Source organism: Panthera onca, chromosome E1, assembly GCF_046562875.1.
Source record: "Panthera onca isolate mPanOnc1 chromosome E1, mPanOnc1 haplotype 2, whole genome shotgun sequence".
Taxonomy (NCBI): Eukaryota; Metazoa; Chordata; class Mammalia; order Carnivora; family Felidae; genus Panthera; species Panthera onca.
In genome coordinates this window covers 60,140,066-60,160,664 of record NC_138352.1, presented here as the reverse complement: position 1 = coordinate 60,160,664, position 20,599 = coordinate 60,140,066, and the positions used below count along the sequence as shown (strand labels likewise).

Here is a 20,599-nt window from a genome sequence, read left to right as displayed (position 1 = left end):
GCTGACAGCTCAGAACCTGGAGCCTGCTCTGGATTCTGTGTGTGTGTCTCTCTCTCTTTGCCCCTCTCTCACTCTTACTCTCTCTCTCTGTCGCTCTCAAAAATAAATAAATAAACATTGAAATGTTACCTTTTAGTATTCAAATCAGTGGAAGAAAATAAATAAATGGTAATAGAACAACTGCTTAATTATTTGGGAGGAAAATAACAACAGATCCCTATTTCTCACCTTAAAAAAACATATTTCAGTACATGTAAAAAAAGAGAAACAAGAACCCATCAAAGTACTAGAAGAAAATAGAATCAATACTTTTATAATCTTGTGGTGAGAAAAAGCTTTGTGACCTGATACCACATGCAGAAACATTTGATAGATTTGATCGTCTTGTCTGATTTCTGCTTGGAATAAACCAGACATCTGATTTAATCCCCACAGTCCTGTGAGGATGATATCACCATCCTTCTTTCCTACATAGAAGGGGATCAGCTTAAGGCCCCTGTGGCAAAACCCAAAGCAGAACCCAGCTGTGCCTGCAGTCAGCCTGTGCTCCTATCCCACTGTTCCGTCTCCTTCACGATAAAAACACTGACAAATATTTGAAACATTGAAATTCAGTGAAAGCCCTTGAAAGGATTAATATATTTCATATGAAGAGAGTTTTATAAATCAACAGGAAGAGGACAAACAATCCAGGGGATCAAGGGGGCAAGGACTACGATGAACAGGGGGTGTGGACAGTCCGTCACCATATCTGCCTCATGGCTTATGGGACATGGGCGTCGTTAACAAGGCCTTTTCGCCTCATGGTATAAAAATAGTCTCTGATATTTTCTTCTGTACTCTTATAATATTTGTTGTGATTTATTTATTTTTAATCTGTATGGAATCTGTCTGGTGTTTTGGTACGGTCGAGGTAGGGGATCTAACTTTTTTCCCTTGCATAAAGATCCAGTTACTTTAAAATCTTTTATTGAATGGTTCATTCTTTCTTCATGGATCCAAAATACTATTTTTATCTGGACTCTATTCTATCAACCTGGTTTTCTTTTCCTGTATCAGTATCACGCTACATACTTAACTGCAGTTGCTCTGTAAGAACGTATTTTAACGTCTGCTCTGTGATCTTCTTTTTCATCCATTTTGTAGCTATGCTTGCACATTTTCTCTACCAAATGTCAGCTGGCCAGTTTTTGTTTAAAAAACTGTCTTGGGATTTGAATGGGATTGCCTCGAATTTGTAGGTTAATTTGAAGGGAACTGACATCTTTACACTATTCCAGGAAAATAGTGTCTCAGATCACGTATTTGTTTCTTCTTAATGTCCTTCAGAAGAGCTTTAGTGTTTTCATCTCATAGGTCTTACCCATTCTTTGCTAAGTTTATTCCTAGGTACTTTATGCCTTTTTATTGATAATTGTAAATGGGATAATTCTTCCGTTTTTTGATTAATTGTTTATGGAACATAGGAAAGTCATTGAGGTTTACATGTTGATCTCTTGATTTTATATATATCTAGCCATCTTGCTGAATTCTCATGTTTCTTCCAATAAAATTTTAGTTGATTCTCTTGGGCCTTTTAGTTTGTCTGTAATTTCGTATGCAAATACGTCTTAGTTCTTCCTTTCCACGACTCCATTTTTTCCCAGTGCATCAGTTAGGACCCCCTCAACACCAATGAATAGCAGCAGTGATAACAGACATCCTACTCTTGTCCTTGATTTTAAAACAGTGCTGCTGTTTAGGTTTCTGGTAGACACTTTTCTTTTCCTCCTCCCAAGAATTTTTATTAGGAATTACCTGTTGAATGTTATCTGAGGCAGTCAGTAAAATGTATTACCAGCTGCACGCGAGTTAGGTGTTATTGAAGAGTCAAAGGACTATTCAACAAATTCCTGTCCTAGGAAAAGTTATCATCTCACTGGGTAGATAAGACCTAAAATGCAAAGGAATGAATAAAGATGTGGAGGGAGTGGTTATTGTGATGGGTAACTGTGATCATGTTTTCTTCCAAAACAGATTTATTCTCATAGAACAGCAGCCAAGGAAGGTAAAGAAGGAAGCTCAAGGTAAATATTAGTCTGGCAATCGTTAAAGTAGAATTTTAGAACTAGATTTTCAAACTCATCTATTTCAATCCCCTTGTCTTACAGCCAGGAAATCACCAAAGGCAGAAAGAATACATATTTGGCCTAATGCTTTGCCTGGATCCAGCAAAGTTAGCTGCCCAGCCAAACCCGAGTTAGAATGGGACTGGCACAGAGCACCTGCTCACTAGACCTTTAAAGAAAGATCGTGGGGGGATGGGGGTGGAAATGTTCAGACCCGTTCCCGCTGGCGGTGGGCATCAGGCCTGGCCACAGACCTTCTCAGAGGCTCTGGAGAAGGGATAGGGAGGGCCAAAAGTCGTGGGGTGAAGGCGCTAGTCTTCAAGCATGATGGAGGGTAGAATACATGAGTCCCCCCCGTAAAGTAGGGGGAAAACTTCCTTCTTCCTCCTTCTGGTTTTCGAGGCCCCGCTCTCCATTCCCTTTATCCAGACCCAATAGAATTTGAACTGGGAGAGACCTTAGATAATCATTTATCTCTTCCTTTTATAATAATGAGATGGAGAAGGAGAAAAGGAAGATGTCTTGCCGGACGGTTGTATCACTAGTACCACTAGAACCAGAAAGAAGATGGTTCCTTTCCAGTTGGGCACGTCTCTGACTACACTGTTCTTGGGCTGTGAACTGCATTTTATGTCACAACTCAGTGCACACATACCGTATAGACATAAGTACCTTCTAAAACAAACTTACCATACACTCTGATTCTTTCTGTTCTGTTTTTTTTAAGTTTATTATTTATTTGGGGGGGAGGGTGGAGCAGAGAGAGAGACAGAGAGAGAGAGAGAGAGAGAGAGAGAATCCCAAGCAGGTTCTACACTACCAGCACAGAGCCAGACACAGGGCTCAATGTCACAATCTGTGAGATCATCACTTGAGGCAAAATCGAGACTTGGGCTGCTCACCTGACTGAGCCACCCAGGTACCCCCTATTCCGTTTGTATTCAAAAAGAGTATTTTGTGTTTTAGCGCTAGCCGTGTGTTTTCAGGTGATTTCACGACTCACTCACTCATCTGCCTGCAGTGTGAAAGTCAGTGAGCTAGATAACTGCTGGTTGGACTCAGGCATTCACTCGGTGCGATTCATCTTGTAAGGTAAAGCAGCTAGGAAAATAGAAACACCTCCCCACCCGCCAGCAAATGATGCCTGTGAGGCTAAGCCTGGCGGGGACTGATGTAAAATGCTTCTGGAGAGAGTTAGGTGCTTCTGCCGTGTGGTCACCCAGTTTGTTGACTGCACAAGGGCACTTGGCCAAGGGCCAGAAGGTGAGCAGGGTGAAAATCCTGCCTATACTTCATGTCAAGTTACATACAAAGGTCTCCCAGGGACACTGTGGGGCCATTATGGACAGACACAGGAAAATTCTGAAAGCCCAGCATGTATGGAATTATTTCTGAGATCCCAGGTCTGTGTTGATTTTGCTTGCTAATAAGACTGGAGAAATACATTGTGAGAGGCATGGAAAATGGTACGAATCACTAATTGTCTGTGTGTGTGTTTCCTTCCAGGGGCTTCTTTGGATCTCTGCTGCGTAAGAGATGCTCAGAGGAAAGTGACAATCAGGTAAATCTGAGGAGGATAAAGTACCGTGGCTGGAGAAGGCAGGGGAAACAGACCTAACGTTGTCCTTTCTGGTTTCTAGAAGGGCTTTTTCTGGAGAAGGAGGCCACTTTGGCTTAGGGACATGTACAGACCTCTCAATGCCACACGCAAGAAAAACATGGCACAGAAGCTACACGACAAGGATTCTTCTGATGAAGATGAGATTTTCAACATGGAACTAGGGTACGTGATTGGGGACGATTTTCTCTAAAATGAGGAAATTATGAAGAGTTGAATTGTTCCTTTCGAGAGTCAAAGCCTTGGCATTCTCCTCCTTTTCCCAGGGAGGCTGGCAAAGCCACAGCAGAGAAGACTCGGACCACAGATTCCACTACTGAAGAGCTGGGTGACGAGAGTGAGACAGCATGTGAGATTGTCACAGAGTGAACGCCGTCCTGCCTCAGGCCACCTACAAAGTTTACTTTCCGATACTGGCTTCTCAGCATTGCTTGTCAAATACTTGTTTTTCTCATATTAAAATGTATAAATCCATAACCAATTCTAGCCACGTGGTAAGGAATTAAAACGTAAACGGTTAAATATTTATCTACAGACAACAGGGGCCACAGGCGAGAGAAGCAGGACTGAAGCCAGAGTCCCTCGTGATAGCCAGTATTTCCACAAGACACAGTATGGGCAAAGTAGGGTGAACGGGGCGTCTTTCCGTCATTTCCCTGATACGGTCAGTCTCTGGAAACTGGAAAACGTATCTTCAAGGGGCTTAGACTATTAAGTTAATTAACAGCCTATTCTGGTGCTCTCTCCCCTGGCTCACCAAATACCAGTTATTCACAACGCGCTTGACCCCCTGCCCATAGAGGATCATCTCTCTCTGGCCCCTCTGTGAGGTCTTTGGGGTTGCCAGAATATTTGGATCGCTGAGCCGACCTCCACTGTAGGGCTGAGGCCTGTCTTTCTTCCCAAGAGCTCAAACTCAGACACAAAATGTGTAGTTGGAAGTAGGGTGTTCCTCAACCTTACAAGCTAGTAGATAATTCCCATTGGGTTTTTTTGTTTGTTTTCTTTAAAAAAAAAAAAAAAAAAAAAGTCCCCACCCTCAGAGAGCTAGCAGGGAGATGCTGGAGGGTTAGAGTAAAGAATGTGTGAGAGCAGTAATTACCCAGGACTGCCCTGCTCAGGCCTTTATTTCAGAAAACTTATTGGTGGGGGCACTTACTGTTCACCTGTACCCCACTAGCCTCTGCTGACCCCACTGAGGGTCGGATGCGTGCGGCTGGGCTCTCTCCAGTTCAGCCCAGCACCACACCTACCACTGCTTTCCTACCCAGCTCAGATCAGGGCTGCACGATTCCAAGAGATAATGCAGCACAACGTGCAGAAGACGCAAACATCCCTCCACTTCTGCAGAGGAGGGCGTTAACCAGTCACATTTAGGATGTTGGGAGGAGTCGGGGTGCCTGGGTGGCTCAGTCCAGTGAGCATCCGACTTTGGCTCAGGTCATGACCTCATGGTGTGGGAGTTTGAGCCCTGCATTGGGCTCTCTGCTGTCAGCACAGAGCCCACTTCAGATCCTCTGTCTCCCTTTCTCTCTGTCCCTCCCCCCAGCTCACACACTGTCTCTCAAAAATAGATAAACATTAAAAATAATGAAGTCATCTATGCTTTCTGAGTACATGAATGACAGGTTTTAGAAAAAGGACGTCAGAGTCAAAATACAGTAGTGAATAAAAGAAATCCTGAATTAACAAGGTTTGATAATCTCTTTTCTTAATGTCTGTTTATTTTGAAAGAGAGCAAGGGGGGAGGGGCAGAGAGAGAGGGAGAGAAAGAGTCCCAAGCGGGCTCCGTGCTCAGTGTGGAACCCGATGCGAGGGACTCGATCTTACGACCGTGAGATCACAGCCTGAGCTGAAGTCAAGAGTCGGATGCTTAACCGACTGAGCCGCCCAGGTGCCCCTGACAGTCTCTTTAAATGCCCCCAAATAAATGCTGGTGGCTTAGCGATAGGTGATGGAATATGGCACCAACCGCTGGCCACCAACAGAGTCCCCCGAGGGGACAGTAGGACTGGGGCACAGCCCAGCAGGTTTGGCAGGGTTGGTAGGAACGGTTCCAAGCGGGGTGATTGGCCCATCAGTGCCTCTTCGGCTTTATTAGTTTGCTGCTGCTGGGCAAGGACACCTGTTCTCCTGGTGCCTGCTCCCGTGCCCCCAGCGTTTTAGTGAGAATGGCCACCGAGTGTCTGTCTCTGTGTGGTGACTTCAGTGAGCCAACAAATAAGTGTGTTGAAAGCACAAGACTAGAGAGTAACAGTAATCGGAAGCGGCAGCAGCACCTAGTTTACTATTTGCTTACTTGGTGTCAAGGCCTGGGTTGGGCGTTTTGCAGTCTTAATTTAGCCCAACAGTCCGTGAAAACATACTTTATTATCCCCATCTGGCAGATAAGGGGACAGGGCTTAAAGGATGTAGGTACCCTGTTCAGGTGCCCAAGGCTGCAAATCCAAAACTGCCAGGTAGGGGTTTAATCCAGGCCTGTTAACTCCAAACCCTGCTGACAGTTATACTGCCCTGCTGCAGGGTGCAGGGGTACAGAGACGTCTAAGCCATGGTTACCATCAAAGAATCAATAATTATAACGATGAGGATGGTGGCAGCTACTGTTTGTTGAGCACCTGCTTTGAGCCAGGCGCAGTACTAGGCCCTTTAGTCACTCTTAGGTCACAAGGGCAGAAACTCCTCATGCCAGCTCAAACTCCTTAATGAGCTGGGTGGAGCGGGGGCCGGTGGTGACTTTTTGAAGAAGAGAGGTGGACACAGAGACAGAGCTGACGAGAAACCAAGAAGACCCATCTGTGCATAGTTGGGCTTCCCGAAGTGTGGGCCGGGATTCCAGGCAACTCCATTCTCCTATTTTGGAATATTTCCATTAGCTCAAATGTGGTTCATAAAGTGAAGCTTAGAAAATGTTGTTTCTATAACACGACCTCAAATTTGCACAATACTTATCAGTCTCGAATGCTACCTTGCCGTATTTCTTTTAATTTTTTTAATGTTTATTTTTGAGAGAAAGGGAGAGAGAGAGACAGAGCATGCGGGCAGAGAGAGAGGGAGACACAGAATATGAAGCAGGCTCCAGGCTCTGAGCTGTCAGCACAGAGCCCAATGCGGGGCCCGAAGCCATGAATGGTGAGACCATGACCTGAGCCAAAGTCAGACGCTCAACCAACTGAGCCACCCAGGCGCCCCATTCCTCAAAAGTTTTGAGGCAAAATTTCGGGAATAGCTTGGGCACTTCTGCCCCTGGGTCTTTTGTGAGATTCTCAAGATACCAGAGGGCTGCAGTCATCTGAAGGCTCGACTGAGTCGGAAGGGTCCACTTCCAAGGTGGTTCACTCACTTAACATGGCTGTCAAAGGGGTTGGAGGGAGGCCTCAGATCCCTGCCATATGAGCCTGCCCACATGCTGTTTGACTGAATGTCCTCACAGCATGATGGCTGGGTACCTCCAGAGTGAGTGATCTGAGACAGAAATGACAGAAGGTATCCTTCCTATGACCTCACCTCAGACGGCACAGAGCAGCATTTAGCAGGGACTTAGTCACTAAATCCAGTTCACATTCAAGGGGTGGGAATTTAGACCCCACCTTTTAAAGAGAGAGGAGTCGGGGTGCCTGGGTGGCTCAGTCGGTTAAGCGCCTGGCTTCAACTCAGGTCACGATCTCGCGGTCCATGAGTTCAAGCCCTGCATCGGGCTCTGGGCTGATGGCTCAGAGCCTGGAGCCTGCTTCGGATTCTGTGTTTCCCTCTCTCTGCCCCTCCCCCGTTCATGCTCTCTGTCTCAAAAATAAATAAACGTTAAAAAAAAATAGAGAAGAGTCAAAGAATTTGTGAACATATTTTATTCTATTTTTTTATTTTTTCCAGCACTCATTCAGTAGATCTTTATTTCTTTTCAATATATGAAATTTATTGTCAAATTGGTTTCCATACAACACCCAGTGCTCATCCCAAAGGTGCCCTCCTCGATACCCATCCCCCACCCTCCCCTCCCTCCCACCCCCCATCAACCCTCAGTTTTGTGAACATATTTTAAAACTACCATAGCCAGGAAAACAAACCATTCTAGATATTGCAAACACACACACACACACAAAGGTCATACAAGCAATTGGTGCTCACCACTGGTGGGGCTCGCGGTGGTGAAGGTCAGGGCCAGGGGGGAATCGCACCACTAGCTCTCAGGTTACTTTACCACAGTTGCTCTCCATAGATTCAAAGCTGCTGCTGCCACTCAGTCAGGAAACTTCGGGAAGCCACTGCCGGGGTCACTACAGCCCCATGGCCCCAAGCCTGACTGGTGGGGAGTATGGACTCCAACATTCGGCCCGCATGTCTGCTGCTACAGAGGAGAAAAGCATGGCTTCCACCTCCTTCCACCTCCGCCTTCCAAATTTCACACAGGTACGCTTTATTGGCACAATTCTGCTGTCGAGGGAATCTGTGAACGATGGTTCGTGGGTTTCCAGGACCTGCAAAGAAGGGGCTAGAAATGAGTGTCAAGAGCCAACCAACATCATCCAGCAAACCCCTCCTGATGGGTGGGTGTTCAAAGGCTTTGTGAAAGGGGGGTGGTGTCCACGTGGAGTAACCTGGTGGTCGCGTTTCTAAGTCGGAAACCCTGAAAGGTGTCATTCTAGCTGGGCAGCAGGTGAGGCGCTGGATGCTGACGACATACACTCATCCCCAGAGGTGACTGGAGAAGCGCCTGGAGTTGATTCTTAGTTTCATCTCTGGAACGTTCTCACTGGAATTAAAGCTGGATGGACTATTGGCAATGCAGTATCTGAGAAAACATAGCCCCCATTCAAAAGGGCTGCCAGAGAAAAGATCTCCACAGGGAAACATGATTTCTCAAAATACAGCCTTTGGACCTCTATACGCAAACATCCCTGGGATGCTTACTTAAAAAGCTGATCCTGAAAATAATTTAATTTCAAAGGCTGTTGGGGCACCTGGGTGGTTCAGTCCAGCGTTGGCTGGACTCAGCAGCCAATCCTTTAGACAGCCGGGAGTTTTGCAGGCAGGCACTTTAAGGGAGGCTAGGGTCCTACTAGGGATGCGGCCACGAGCTGCCAGCAACCACGTCCGTGTTTGTTCAAGTCTTCACAGGCCAAGCAAGGTCGAATCAAGAAGAGGGCTCGGAGGAGCCTGGCGAGCATTTGGAGAAAGAATCTGTCACCCTCCGAACCCACATGCCCACCCCTCCTGAGCCCATCCCCCAAACAGAGGGACCACTTTGACAGGCCTTTTTATGCTCACCAAACGACTGAAGTAGGACAAGGCGGACGGGGAGGTGGGGGAAGCAGAGGTTCTCCGGCTTCTTCAGGGCTGGAGGTCGGCAGGGATTTGGGGGTGGGAGACGAAGGGCAGAGCAGATTGAGGATGACCAGGAGGCTCAACTGGATTCTTAACCTGGGAGTCCCGGCTGGTCATGCTGGCCGGCTCCTGCCCCCACGGAGGTCAGGGCCTCTCAGTCCTGAGGACCACCAGGCACGACCAGCTCTGGCTCCTGTGGTCCTGGTGGGGGTATGTTGTTGAGACCTGGGGGATGGCGTGGAGCACCAGCTGGGGGGCGGGAGCACACTCATTCAAGAAGAAGAAAAGTCCCGAGGCCCAGAGCAGAGGCAGGAATGGTGCTTAGGCTGCGTGTGTTTCCAGGGCAGCGGCAGAGAGCGGTCTGGCGCCACACTGTGGAGGAAATGAAGATTTCAACGGTACAAAGGCCTCGTCTGGATGAGGGCTACACCCCAGGGTGGTAGAGCAGGAAAACAGAAGGAGCCTGGCTCCCTGACATAAGAGCCACCGAACCAGCCCCAGATCCAGTACTTAACCGGATTATCATATGAGAGATCAAGAAGCTGCTTCTTAAAAAAATTTCTTTTCAATGTTTACTTATTTTTGAGAGACAGAGACAGAGCATGAGCAGGGGAGGGGCAGAGAGAGAGGGAGACACAGAACGTGAAGCAGGCTCCAGGCTCTGAGCCGTCCGCACACATCCCGACGTGGGGCTCGAACCCATGAACGGCAAGATCGTGACCTGAGCCAAAGTCAGACACCTGACCGACTGAGCCACCCGGGTGCCCCCAAGAAGCTGTTTTTTAATTTAACCCACTGTTGGGGCGCCTGGATGGCTCAGTCGGTTAGGTGTTCGACTTCGGCTCAGGTCAGGATCTCACCGTTCGTGGGTTCAAGCCCCACATCGGGCTCTGTGCGGACGGCTCGGAGCCTGGAGCCCGCTTCAGACTCTGTGTCTCCCTCTGCCCTTCCCCCACTCAATCTCTGTCTCTGTCTCAAAAATAAATAAACATTTAAAAACAAAAAGAATTAAAGGGCGCCTGGGTGGCTCAGTCGGTTAAGCATCCAACTTCAGCTCAGGTCACGATCTCGGGGGTTCGTGAGTTTGAGTCCCACATCGGGTTCTGTGCTGTCAGCCTGTCAGCGCAGAGCCCGCTTTGGATCCTCTGCCCCACTCTCTCTGCCCCTCCCCCGCTTGCACTCTCCCCCCCGCCCCCCGAAAAAAAGGATTAAAAAAAAAGAATTAAAAAAAATCACTTAACCACTGTTGTGTTGGGTCTCTACTGCAGCAGCTGAACCTGTACGTAACCTGATAACGGAGGGAATCCATGTATCTGTTATCTTTTGCCACAACAGTGCTAACTAATAGACCATCCTCAAAACTCAGAGGAGGCTGGGAAACCGATTCTCACAGGTTGGCCGTTACCGCTGTACTTTAATGCCCTGCTGGCTGGATCGGCGCTGCTTCTCACGGCTGGTCTTTTCTCCCTGTGTTGCTGCCGGGACCCAGGCTGAAGAGGCAGCGGCTACCCAAGAGAAGCGTAAGAGAGCAAGCAAAAGAGCCATCGGGCCTCTTCGAGCCTAAGCACGGAACCAGCCCCAAGCCCCAAGCCAGGGGATGGGAAAGTACACTGTGGCCACGAGGAGACACAGCAGGAGCGGGGATGCGGGGAGGGCCCATAATTCTCTCTCCCAGAATGTGACAGAGTCCTGGGTCAGAGGCTACAACACGGTGGCCCTGCTCTTCTAGGCGTCACCTACGAATGGCGCAGAGTGAAAGACAGCGTCCGTCCATGTGAAGACTCAACCGCAGTTCTCTATCAGGTCAGGAGCCCTGACAAGACAAGAATCACATCTCCTTCCTCTTCCCAACGCCTAGGGCCAGGCCCTGCCCTCAGGGCTGACTCAGGGAGATTACTGGGTGAATCTGAGACCATTTCTTCACTCTCTGCGTCGGATTCCTTATGTGATACAGACTGACCTCCTAAAGGTCAGCACACAGTGCTAGGGGTTTGCCCGCAAAGCTGCAAAGGGACTGTGCCATTGGGAACTGAGATGTGTACCTAGGTCTGTCTACACCGCATCCTGGATCCACTGCCTGCCAGAGGGACCTCCAGAAGAAAGGACTTCTACAAGTTAAATATCGCAGACTTCACACTCCAAAGGAGAACCGTTTGAAGAGAGCCATGGTTAACCCTGACGAATGCCACCATCACCACAGAATTCCAGGCACCGGGCATGTGGGTAGAAAGCATATTTTAGGGCAGTGACTCATGGTAAGTCGTTTCCTCCAGTCCCTAAAACGGGCTATTCAATGTCAAGCTGTCTCAGGCTCAGGCTGATAACAGGGCAGCCATAGGGGACCCAGTGGGAGCTGCGTTGTCACGGTCCAAGTCTGTACGCACCGCTTGTATAACCTGCCCAAGTTCACAAAGACAGGATATCAGTCGCCGCTCTTTATGCTCCCAGTGAAAGAAATCCAACTAAAATATGCTTAAGCCAAAAATGTCATACGGTGTATCGGCTCACATAACCGGGAAGCCTAAGATCTTCAAGCTGGCCGCATCTAGCGCTCAAACGTCATTCTCTCCCCAACTATCCCTCAGTTGTGCTTTCCTCCATGACGGCTTCAGGCCACAGGATGGATGCCCCAAGACTGCAAAGATAGTCCTTAGTAACTCCAACTCTCCACTGAGGTTGAGCAAGCCTCATAAAGGAAAGCCAGTCTTCAAAAAGCCTCTGATTGGTCTGCTTGGACCCTGTATCTGGCAGGAGGAGACCCTGATTGGCCAGCCATGGTCACGTGCACCTGCAAGGTGGGCCTTAAACCAGTACTTAAGTCTCTGCTAGGGCACAGGAACTGAATAGAAAGTCAAGAGAGGGGGTTGTCTCACGGCAAGTTGAGGGGGCGAGGTGACAAATGGAAGACCAGACATTGAAGCTAGATTGAACTAACCCTAAGCCTAAACTTTGAACAGGCTTTCACACGTTCATAGATGCTATTGTGAGTAAAACACAAATTCACTTAAGAGCAGGAGTGCCTTCATAGTAACTTTTGGTCTTTCTGTATTTTTTGTCCCAATTAATAGATATCGAAAGGATCCCTACGATCACGAGCAGGTCCGAAGGCCATTCTATTTTTTAATATTAGAAAGGGATTCTTAACTGCAGATTAAGAGAGAGAGTAAAGAAAGCAAGAAGAGAAGGGAGCCAGGAAAACCCCAGCCCAGGAAGCAGCGAAGGAAGCTTCCAGGACAGCAGCGTATGACAGGTCAAGGAGGTAGCCGAGGGAAACGGCACTAACTGTCATGCCAGAGCACTGGAGCGGAGTGGAGGAGTGATCGTGGCGGGCAGCACAGGAAGAGAAGGAGAAGAAATTAAACCCCGGGGGGTCAGGGGACAGAAACGAGTGCCATCGGACTACATGAGCAAGCTCTGCGGTGAACAATGCTTACCTAGTCACAATTCTGCAACCACTATCAATCATGGGGCAAGAGTGACAAAAGTAAACCCCAAGAATGGAATGGGTGGGGGTGTTAAAGACCTAACTCCTTGCCTGTGTTGCTAGGAAGTCCACAGATAGTGTCTAAAATGGATGAATCAGAGCACCTGGGTGGCTCAGTCGGTTGAGCGTCTGACGTCAGCTCAGGTCACGATTTCACGGTTCGTGGGTTCGAGCCCCGCATCGGACTTTGTGTTGACAGCGCAGAGCCTGCTTGGGATTCTCTCTCTCCTTCTCTCTCTTTCAAAAAAAAAAAAAAAAAAATTAAAAAAATCTTTTAAATGGAAGAATTAAGAGCTAGAAACACAAGATAGGTGGAGATAAGCACCAGAAGATCCAGCGAGAGGTAAGGAGGACCGAGGACTGGCGAGCTGGCCCAGGAGGGTGGGGATGGTCGAGGCAAGAAGCTGCTGCGGGTCATTCTGTTTCCTCACCATTTCATTTCGTACTATTTGAACTGTAAACTATGTGTGATAACATTTGGGAGGCTTAAAGAGTCCATTCTTTTGTCAACGGCACCTCAAAGCTGTATTTGTGTCCAACTTTATTGAGATAGAATTGACACATAATATTTACGAACCCTTTAAATCCGTTTTTTCAAAGAGAGTGGGAAGAACCAGCTTCCTGCAACAGAAGCCATGAGAACATTACCTATTCCGGTTTCAAAAGAAATGGTGGCATTAGTTCTGCTTAGATGATTTCGGTCAGAGACCAAATAAGGATACATCTGGGGTTCAAACAAGAGAGGCTCTCACTCCAGTGCTCAAAGACCAGTTAGAAAACGGAGATCTGACTGGACTGGGTAGGTACGAATTAGCCAAAACTGTAACAATAATAATAATAATAATAATAATACTATAGCTAGTTATCCTCAAGTGCTTACTTCAGACCAGAAACCGTCCTGAGGATATTATCTTATTTAATCCTCATGGCAACTGATATTTTCCCCAATTTACAGATGAGGAACTGAGGCTCAGATAGTTTGGGGAACTTCCCGGAAGTCACACACTCTGGCCCCTCTGCCTGAGGCGGAGGGGCCTCAGCGTGTTGTGATTTACTTCTCTTTTCTAACCACCAATCAAACTTAGAAGTTTCTATCTCTGGTGCCATCTCGAGGGGCCTATGAAAACCACTGACTGTGGCAGTGGTCTCAGGCCCACACTTGCTGGGTTGTGCTGGGCCCTGCGCTGTCTTAGGGAAGGCCTAGAAAACAGTATGGGGTAGAGCCGGTATTCAAACCTAAGCATTCCCGGCTCCAAAGCCCACTTGCTCGGCCACTGAATTATGCTAGTTCTCCAGCTAGAATCAGAGCTGGGTGAGGATCCCACCTGTAGTAATTATGAGTTGTATGGCCTTGGGCCCCCAAGTTCCTTAACCTCTCTTAAGCCTGTTTTATCATCTATGCCCTGGGGATAACAATGGTGCTTACCTTCAGGGTGGTTGCTAAGGATAAATCAAAATTCCTATCTGGCAAATAGGAGCCTCTATTTTCCACACCTGTTAAATGCCTTGCCCTTCAGCTCCTAGGTTAAGGAGAGATTCTCACATTTTCTCACCCTTTAGATCCACGGGTGGTAGGGCAAGAGACAGAAAAGGTTTGGGTCAAGGCTAAATTCTTGGACCTCATCCCAGAGTGACTCTCCAGGGCAGGGGCAGGGTTCAGGAATCTACACCTTAGACCCCCGAGAAATTCAGATGCCTGCAGTCCTCCTGCCTGGCTTTGAATGACTATGCGTAGTGCTTGAAATCTGACAGACCAGTGCCTTTGTGAGCGTCTGAGCCCTTCCTGCACTGGCCTCCAGCTGTGTCTGTGCCTCCTCCCTTTCCCCATTGCCCAATCTGTCTTTATCTCCCCCTTCCATTCTAAGCCCCCTCCCCTTACTCTGGCCTTACTTCCTAGCTTCCTCTCCACCTCTCCGTGCACCCTCCCCTGAGCTCAGTCTGCATTCCTACCCACCAGCCGTTTCTCTACCAGTCTCTTCGCCGGCATTGCCCTTTCCTGTGTCCACCCGGAAGGCTCAGATAAAAGTTGCTTCCGCCAGGATAACCTTCAAGGCCTCTTCTCTGTGGGCACCATGGCACTTTGCACGTACCTTTATTATTGCTCAAATAACAAGGTAATGGGAGATTTTTTTTTCCGGCCTCAGATTACCTGGTGGACTCGTGGCCCATGAATGGTGGAAATGTGCGCCAGAGTAAGATGGAGAGAGGAAGACAAGCCCGTAGACTTTGCAGAGGGGCCGAGAGGCCTGAGAAGTAAGAGAAGACCAGGAGACAGGGGCTCCTGAAAAGATAGATAAGAGATTACCATGCGGGGTTCCCACAGCTTTTGCAGACAGCGGCTGCGCAAAAATTCATTGGAAGAACTGAGGAATGTTGCTGGCTCCATCTGGGGGAGGGCATGCTTGTATCAAGACACTGATGCTCTTGATGTGCTATAATTATAACCAGAAACACTATCCTTTTGCCCAGGAAACTGGATTTCCCAGTAAATTCCTTACTTTCCAAGTTGTTTAACGCTAAGATAATGCTTTGCTTCTGTGTCCTTATTTATTTATCTTTAACGTTTATTTACTTTGGAGAGGGAGAGCACAAGCGAGGGAGGGGCAGAGAGAGAGAGAGAGAGAGAGAGAGAGAGAGAGAGAATCCCAAGCAGGCTCTGCACGGTCAGCGCAGAGCCCAATGCAGGGCTGGAACTCACAACTGTGAGATTGTGACCTGAGCCGAAGTCAGACACTTAACCGACCGAGCCACCCAGGCATCCCTCCGTGTCCTTATTTCTAACTTTCTGTTCAACTGTTAACCATACTAAATGTACTCAGATTCATCTAGTCTAAAATCGAGGAGAGGTGGTTCTCGCTCCTAGAGACAGAATTATTGAAGAGGCAGCCCGCACACACTCAGGTGCCACATCTCCAACAGCTGGTTTTATAAATGGAAACAGGCACTGGGACCCCTTCTTCTCCCCTTCCCAGAAAGGCTGATGGAGAGCCTGGCCCAGATCAGTGGAGCTTTCTTCCAAGAACTGTCCCGTTCCCAGACCAGCCCTGTAGACACCCCCAAAGTCCCCCTGGACCTGCAGGTAGCAGTACCTCTCCACCCCAGTACTCACCCCACACTCAGGCCCTAAGATCCCATTTGACCTGAGCCTGCAGGTATGAAGTGTCCAAAGCACAAGACATCTGTCCCCACCCCCACCAACACACACTCTTGACCTTTTGTTCTGAGTCCATGTGAAAGAGAAATGTCAACTCTACCAAGTAAAGGAAACAAACAACTTGCTGGCTAGATGAGAATAACCAGAACCTTAAGCTTCATGCCTGGGGGCTGACGGGTACCTAAAGGTGCTCCCTTGGTGATAGGGGTGATCAAAACCTGTATGCTTTTCCTGAGAACCACCAGGCGGGAAGCACCACCTGCACTGATGCCCTCAGGGAGGCAAAACTAGGGTAGACGTTATTGTTCCGATTTTACAAGTGGGAACCTTCCGGGCAGGAGGCCAACAGACAGCCTCGGTAGACAGCACGGTAGATAGTGCTGTGCCCAGGCAAGGTCGTGAACCCAGAAGGCGGCCGGGATCTAGTGAGACGCAGACACTGCTGGGGGCGGGCAGTAGGACACGTTCCGCCCGACACTGGTGGGCTAGCCTGGTGGCCTCGCCTCTTCGTGCGCATCTCGGGTCGCAGAGTCCCCAGCCTCCCAGATCACTCACCTGCTCTGGGGCTGGTAACTTGGGCTTTCCTGAGCGCTGGCCCCGCCCCGAGGCTCCGCCGGCCCTGCGATTGGCTCCGCGGTCCGGGGGCGGGGCCGGACGCCGAACCAACGTGATGGCGTCAGGCGCCGCGAGCGCCCTTTCCTGTTGTCCCTGGCCGGGAGGCCGCAGCGCCTGGTCGGAGGCTTAGGGGCTGCAGTGGCCAGGAGTGCCCCGCGCCCCCTCCCCGCTCCCTCTGGTGAGTTAGGGGTCAGAGGGCGAGGAGGGTGAGAAGGGGACGGCGGGGCCGAGACGAGAACGGGCGATGGGTCACCAGCCCTGTCCGTGATCGCAAACCCTTGGTTGCTTTGAAACTGTCCTGCTTCAGAGCCTTTTCCCTTCCCGGCCTGAGCCCCGCACCCTACCCCACTCGGACCCGAGCCTTCAGCCCAAACAGCCAGTGCTGACCGACCCGTCCCCTTCCTCTTCTCCACCCGTGACCCGAGCCCAGCCCTTACCCTCACCCCTTCACCACTGGTCTTGCGTAAGTGCAGCCACACTCGACCCCACGGTAGCCCACTTCCAACCCCTAGGACAGCCACTTCCCTCCGCCTCCCTCTAACGCATCTCCTTCTCACCCCTCAACCCCTTTGGCAATCCCAGTGCTCCACGCAAACCTCCTCGAGCCCCCCCTCCCCCTCCCCGTCTTTCTGGCTTACCCCCTTTCAGGCTCAGCTTTCTTATCCCAGCCCCCCTGCTCAGCCCCCCAAGGTCTGCTCAGCCAAAACACCCACCTCCCCCCACTCATTTAATACCTACCACTACAGTAGATGCCCTATTGCGCTTACCGCCCTCTTCTTGATAACTCTGATCTCAGCCCTATCTCAAGTCTTGTATGTATCTTCTTGTCCTCACCCACTCAACCCCTAACTTCCAAGCCCACCGCATACTTTCTTTCCATCCCCAGCCAGCCTGAGGACACTTCATTCCTGAGTCTTTGCTAAACCACCCCCCAACTCTTGCTGCCCTAGTTCCCACCACCCCTACCCAATCTTGTTAGATTGACGTCTTCCTATCCCCATTTCAACTCTTCATCCCAGCTCTGTGCCCACTCTTCCCTTGATGTGGTCCCCATTTGATCTGAGAACCTAGTGCAGTCCCCTGCCAACCCCACCTGCTTTCTCAGAGCCAGGCACTTGCCGAACACCTCAATTGAGGCAGGGCCTCAGATGGTAAGTAAGTGTGGAGGAGTAGAGATCCTTCTCCCGTGGGTCAAGTGCTTTTCCTGGATGTCAGGCCCCCTGTACCTGTCCTTAAGGATTGTATTCCTGGCATCCATATTATATTACTCGCGTTGGCTGCTGGAATGATAGGTATCATCCAAATACCTGGAAGGTGAGGGAGCTACTCATTCAGCTGGGGCAGTGGAAGCTTATCACTTCCTTTTGGGTGACGATCTGGAGAAACTCAAGCGGTTCCACTGTGTGGGGTTGGCTGTGGTCACAGAATCATGTCCATGTGCATTGCCCTGCCGCTCAGAAAGGACCCTCACCCAGTGCTCCTCCTGGCCAGAACTGGTTGTAGATTAGTCCCGCTACCGAATGTGCCAGAGGTGACGTTACATGTTGTGAAGAGTAGAGATGAGTGGATCCTGGGGACGCCGAGGCCTCCGTGGAGGCTGTTGAATTGCTTCCTCTTTTTGCAGGTGCTGGGTCATTGAGTTTTGACCATTTTGATTACCCATGAACACAGAGAGTCAAGTTATCTCAGAGTAGCTAGACATTCTTGAGGCACCCAGGCTCCATGGTTAACATTTATAATCTCCTGGGATTTGGGGGTGCACATCCCCTCTAAGTTCTGGTGACCAAACTCCAAAGGATTGGCCATTTGACAGCCATTGTAAAGGACCCCAAAGAAGACCCCTTGTCTTTGCTTGCATTTATAGTCTCACGCCTTTGAGAATCGGATGTCCTTTTACCTTCAATATCCCCTTCCGTTAAGGTGTGATCTCTGAAGGGTTTCAGCCTGTTGGCAGCTTGGTGTAATGGAAGGAGTTCCGCAGTGACCCCACCACTGAGAAGTTGTATACCTCAACTTCTTACAGTCTGAAACGGTCTGAGCCTTTTTATTTTACTCATCTGTTCATTCAGCAAGTATTTTGTGAGCACCACTGTGTGCCGTGCACTGTTTGAAGCATTAGAAAGACAATGGTGAATGAGTCAGGCAAAGGTCCTGCTTTCATTCACTCAGAGTTTGGTCCTTGCCAGAATCTTAAGGGATCTGGGACAAGAATATGGGAGAGATGGGTGTTGTTGGATGGAAGGAGGGAGGGAGGAAAGAAAGATACCCAGTGTTCCTAGACCTCACATTTCTGGCCTCACCCACTAGCCTTTGGACTGGGAATCACGAGCTAGAAGTTGCTTGCCCTCCAGCTGATATTCAGTTGCTTTGTCGCCCTACCCACCCCCCCCCACACCCATCCCACCCCCCACAGGGCTCTTGTCTAGAAATCCAACTTTCTTCAGGTAGAAGGAGGTGCTGTTTACTCAGCACTCACATGTCTGAAGTATCAGCTGTCTTTCTGAATCAGAAGATAACTTTGTCATTTGTTTCCAGCTGAAAACCCTGACTCATCACCTGGTACAGCAGCTGGAGGGCTTAAACACCGGCCTGTTGTCGTGCATAGCCAGGTGCAGGATCGGAGTCAGGCCGTAGAGACGAGGCTGTCGCGGATGGCGGGGAAGTCTCTAAGAAGAAGAGGTTGCTGTTTACTGATGAACGGAGTGTTTCGAAAGTGGTGAAGCCAGGTTATCCATTTCTTCTTTTAATGTAAGTCTCATCTGAGTCCTTCTCCTCTTTTCGTTCTTCCTTAGTCTCTGGAGGAAGTGAAATTGGATGTTTATAGAAGGCCAGGCAGTATCACGAAGAGAATCAACCCCAACGATTCCTTCCTGTGTGTTGGAACATTTGAGGAGGGACAGCTCGGAAACCTGGCTGCCATGGAAAGGACCTGTGGTCAGCTAGTTGGGGCCACAGATCTGATGGGCAAGATTGTTTCTTGTCAGTGTTAGGCCTTCTTTGATAAGGTGGAGCTTCTGAAGAGTCTGTGAATAATAAGTTTGCCTGAAACTCTTTGAACCAAGGACCTGGGACAGTATGAACTGACGAAAGGCACAGAGCTTGGAGTGAGAAAATTCTGTCCCTCACCTGAGGCATGTTTCTACTGAGCCTCAGTTTTCTCTTCTGTGAATGAGGGATACTCATCCTTCTCTCACAGGATTGTTTTAAGAATTAAATGAGGATAGAGAATGAGATCCTGTGCCAGAGTGAACCAATACAGAGGGGCAGAGGTAGACGAAGGGTGACTTAAGAGTTTCCTAAAGGCACACGGCACTCACCTTTTCTGCTCCACTGTATCAGGGATGTTTGAACTCTCTACTTGCTCTCTTTCTTCTGGGTCTCCTGAAGACCCACCCCTCTTTCGTTTGCTTCTTGGTGTCAGTGAAGACAGCTCTGAAGATAGAAAGTGAAACCAGTCCCATAGCATGGTAGATGGGGGTCTGGCTCACCCAAGGAGCCTGCTGGAGTGCTGACCTAGCAGTCAGGAGACCCAGAGCCCAGAGATCTCACATCGTAGATGGTCGTGGTCCTGCCTCTGAGCCATTTCCTGCCTTCCTGAGGCGTTCTAGAACCGACAGGCCTATGTAGGGAGCTTTGGCTTCCTGCAAGGAAAGATGTGCCCGGAACTTTGGCCTGACCCCCACGTCTCAGTTCTGTTTTGTGAATTGTCAAGTGGCAATTCTTCTAGGTTTCTCTGCACTGTTGTCCTTTTGTGACGTTCCTGACACTGTTTTAGGTCACAGTTGTCTCTTGTCTGGCCCTGCTCTGACCTCAGTGTCAGTTTACTTTGTTTTTTCAGCAGACCCTGACTTGGCCAGAGCACCCACTTAATGATAAGCCTCCCTCCCTCCAGTGAATATTATATTCAGTGAATTAGTTGATGAGGCCTCAATGGTCTTCCTCTTCAGATTGCTGAGGCCCAAGCCTTGAGGCCGGCTGAGGGAAGGGCAGTTTTAGGGCTTGAGGCTCTGTCTAGAAGGGCAGGCCCCCGGAATTGCCAGAGGGGATTGGATGCCAGGGTCTCAAAGCCAGCGAGCCTGAACGTGGCCTGCAGGGCTGCGTAGGGTAGCCTTGAAGAAACCCAGCCTCTAGGATCAGGCACGGTTTCAGGACCGACTCTATAGTATGTCCCCTTCTCCCGGTGCCCTGGTGGCCAGAGCATGGAGCTGGTCTCCAGCGAAGGGTCCTGAGGATTCCCAGTGGGTAGGAGCTGGGAAAGTGGTGGAGGGAGAGACAGTCTGATGGGCTGTGGCCAGGGG

At 49.4% G+C, this 20,599-nt stretch overlaps 1 protein-coding gene and 2 long non-coding RNA genes across 7 annotated transcripts in view; 2 read left to right on the top strand and 1 right to left on the bottom strand.

Moving 5' to 3' along the window:
- Positions 1-3,752: 3,752 nt before the first annotated feature.
- LOC145713132 (uncharacterized) lies at positions 3,753-5,418 on the top strand. The gene is made up of 2 exons (XR_014136095.1): positions 3,753-3,891; positions 3,993-5,418. It is a non-coding gene; the product is annotated as an uncharacterized LOC145713132 (long non-coding RNA).
- A 1,614-nt stretch (positions 5,419-7,032) lies between these two features.
- On the bottom strand, positions 7,033-18,943 carry LOC144614278 (uncharacterized). The gene is made up of 6 exons (XR_014136096.1): positions 18,858-18,943; positions 10,290-12,769; positions 8,992-9,420; positions 8,322-8,880; positions 7,852-8,201; positions 7,033-7,191 (listed from the first exon to the last, which is right to left on the bottom strand). It is a non-coding gene; the product is annotated as an uncharacterized LOC144614278 (long non-coding RNA).
- Positions 16,101-20,599, top strand: part of PLEKHM1 (pleckstrin homology and RUN domain containing M1) — a 48,303-nt gene continuing 43,804 nt past the window's right edge. For 4 of the 5 annotated variants that reach the window (XM_078437043.2, XM_078437044.2, XM_081791315.1 and 1 more), the window contains exon 1: positions 18,935-19,049. The gene's annotated coding sequence lies outside the window, so the exon portion shown is untranslated. Of the gene's footprint in view, positions 16,480-18,934; positions 19,050-20,599 lie in introns of those variants that run through there. The other variant, XM_078437042.2, reaches the window with a different exon arrangement.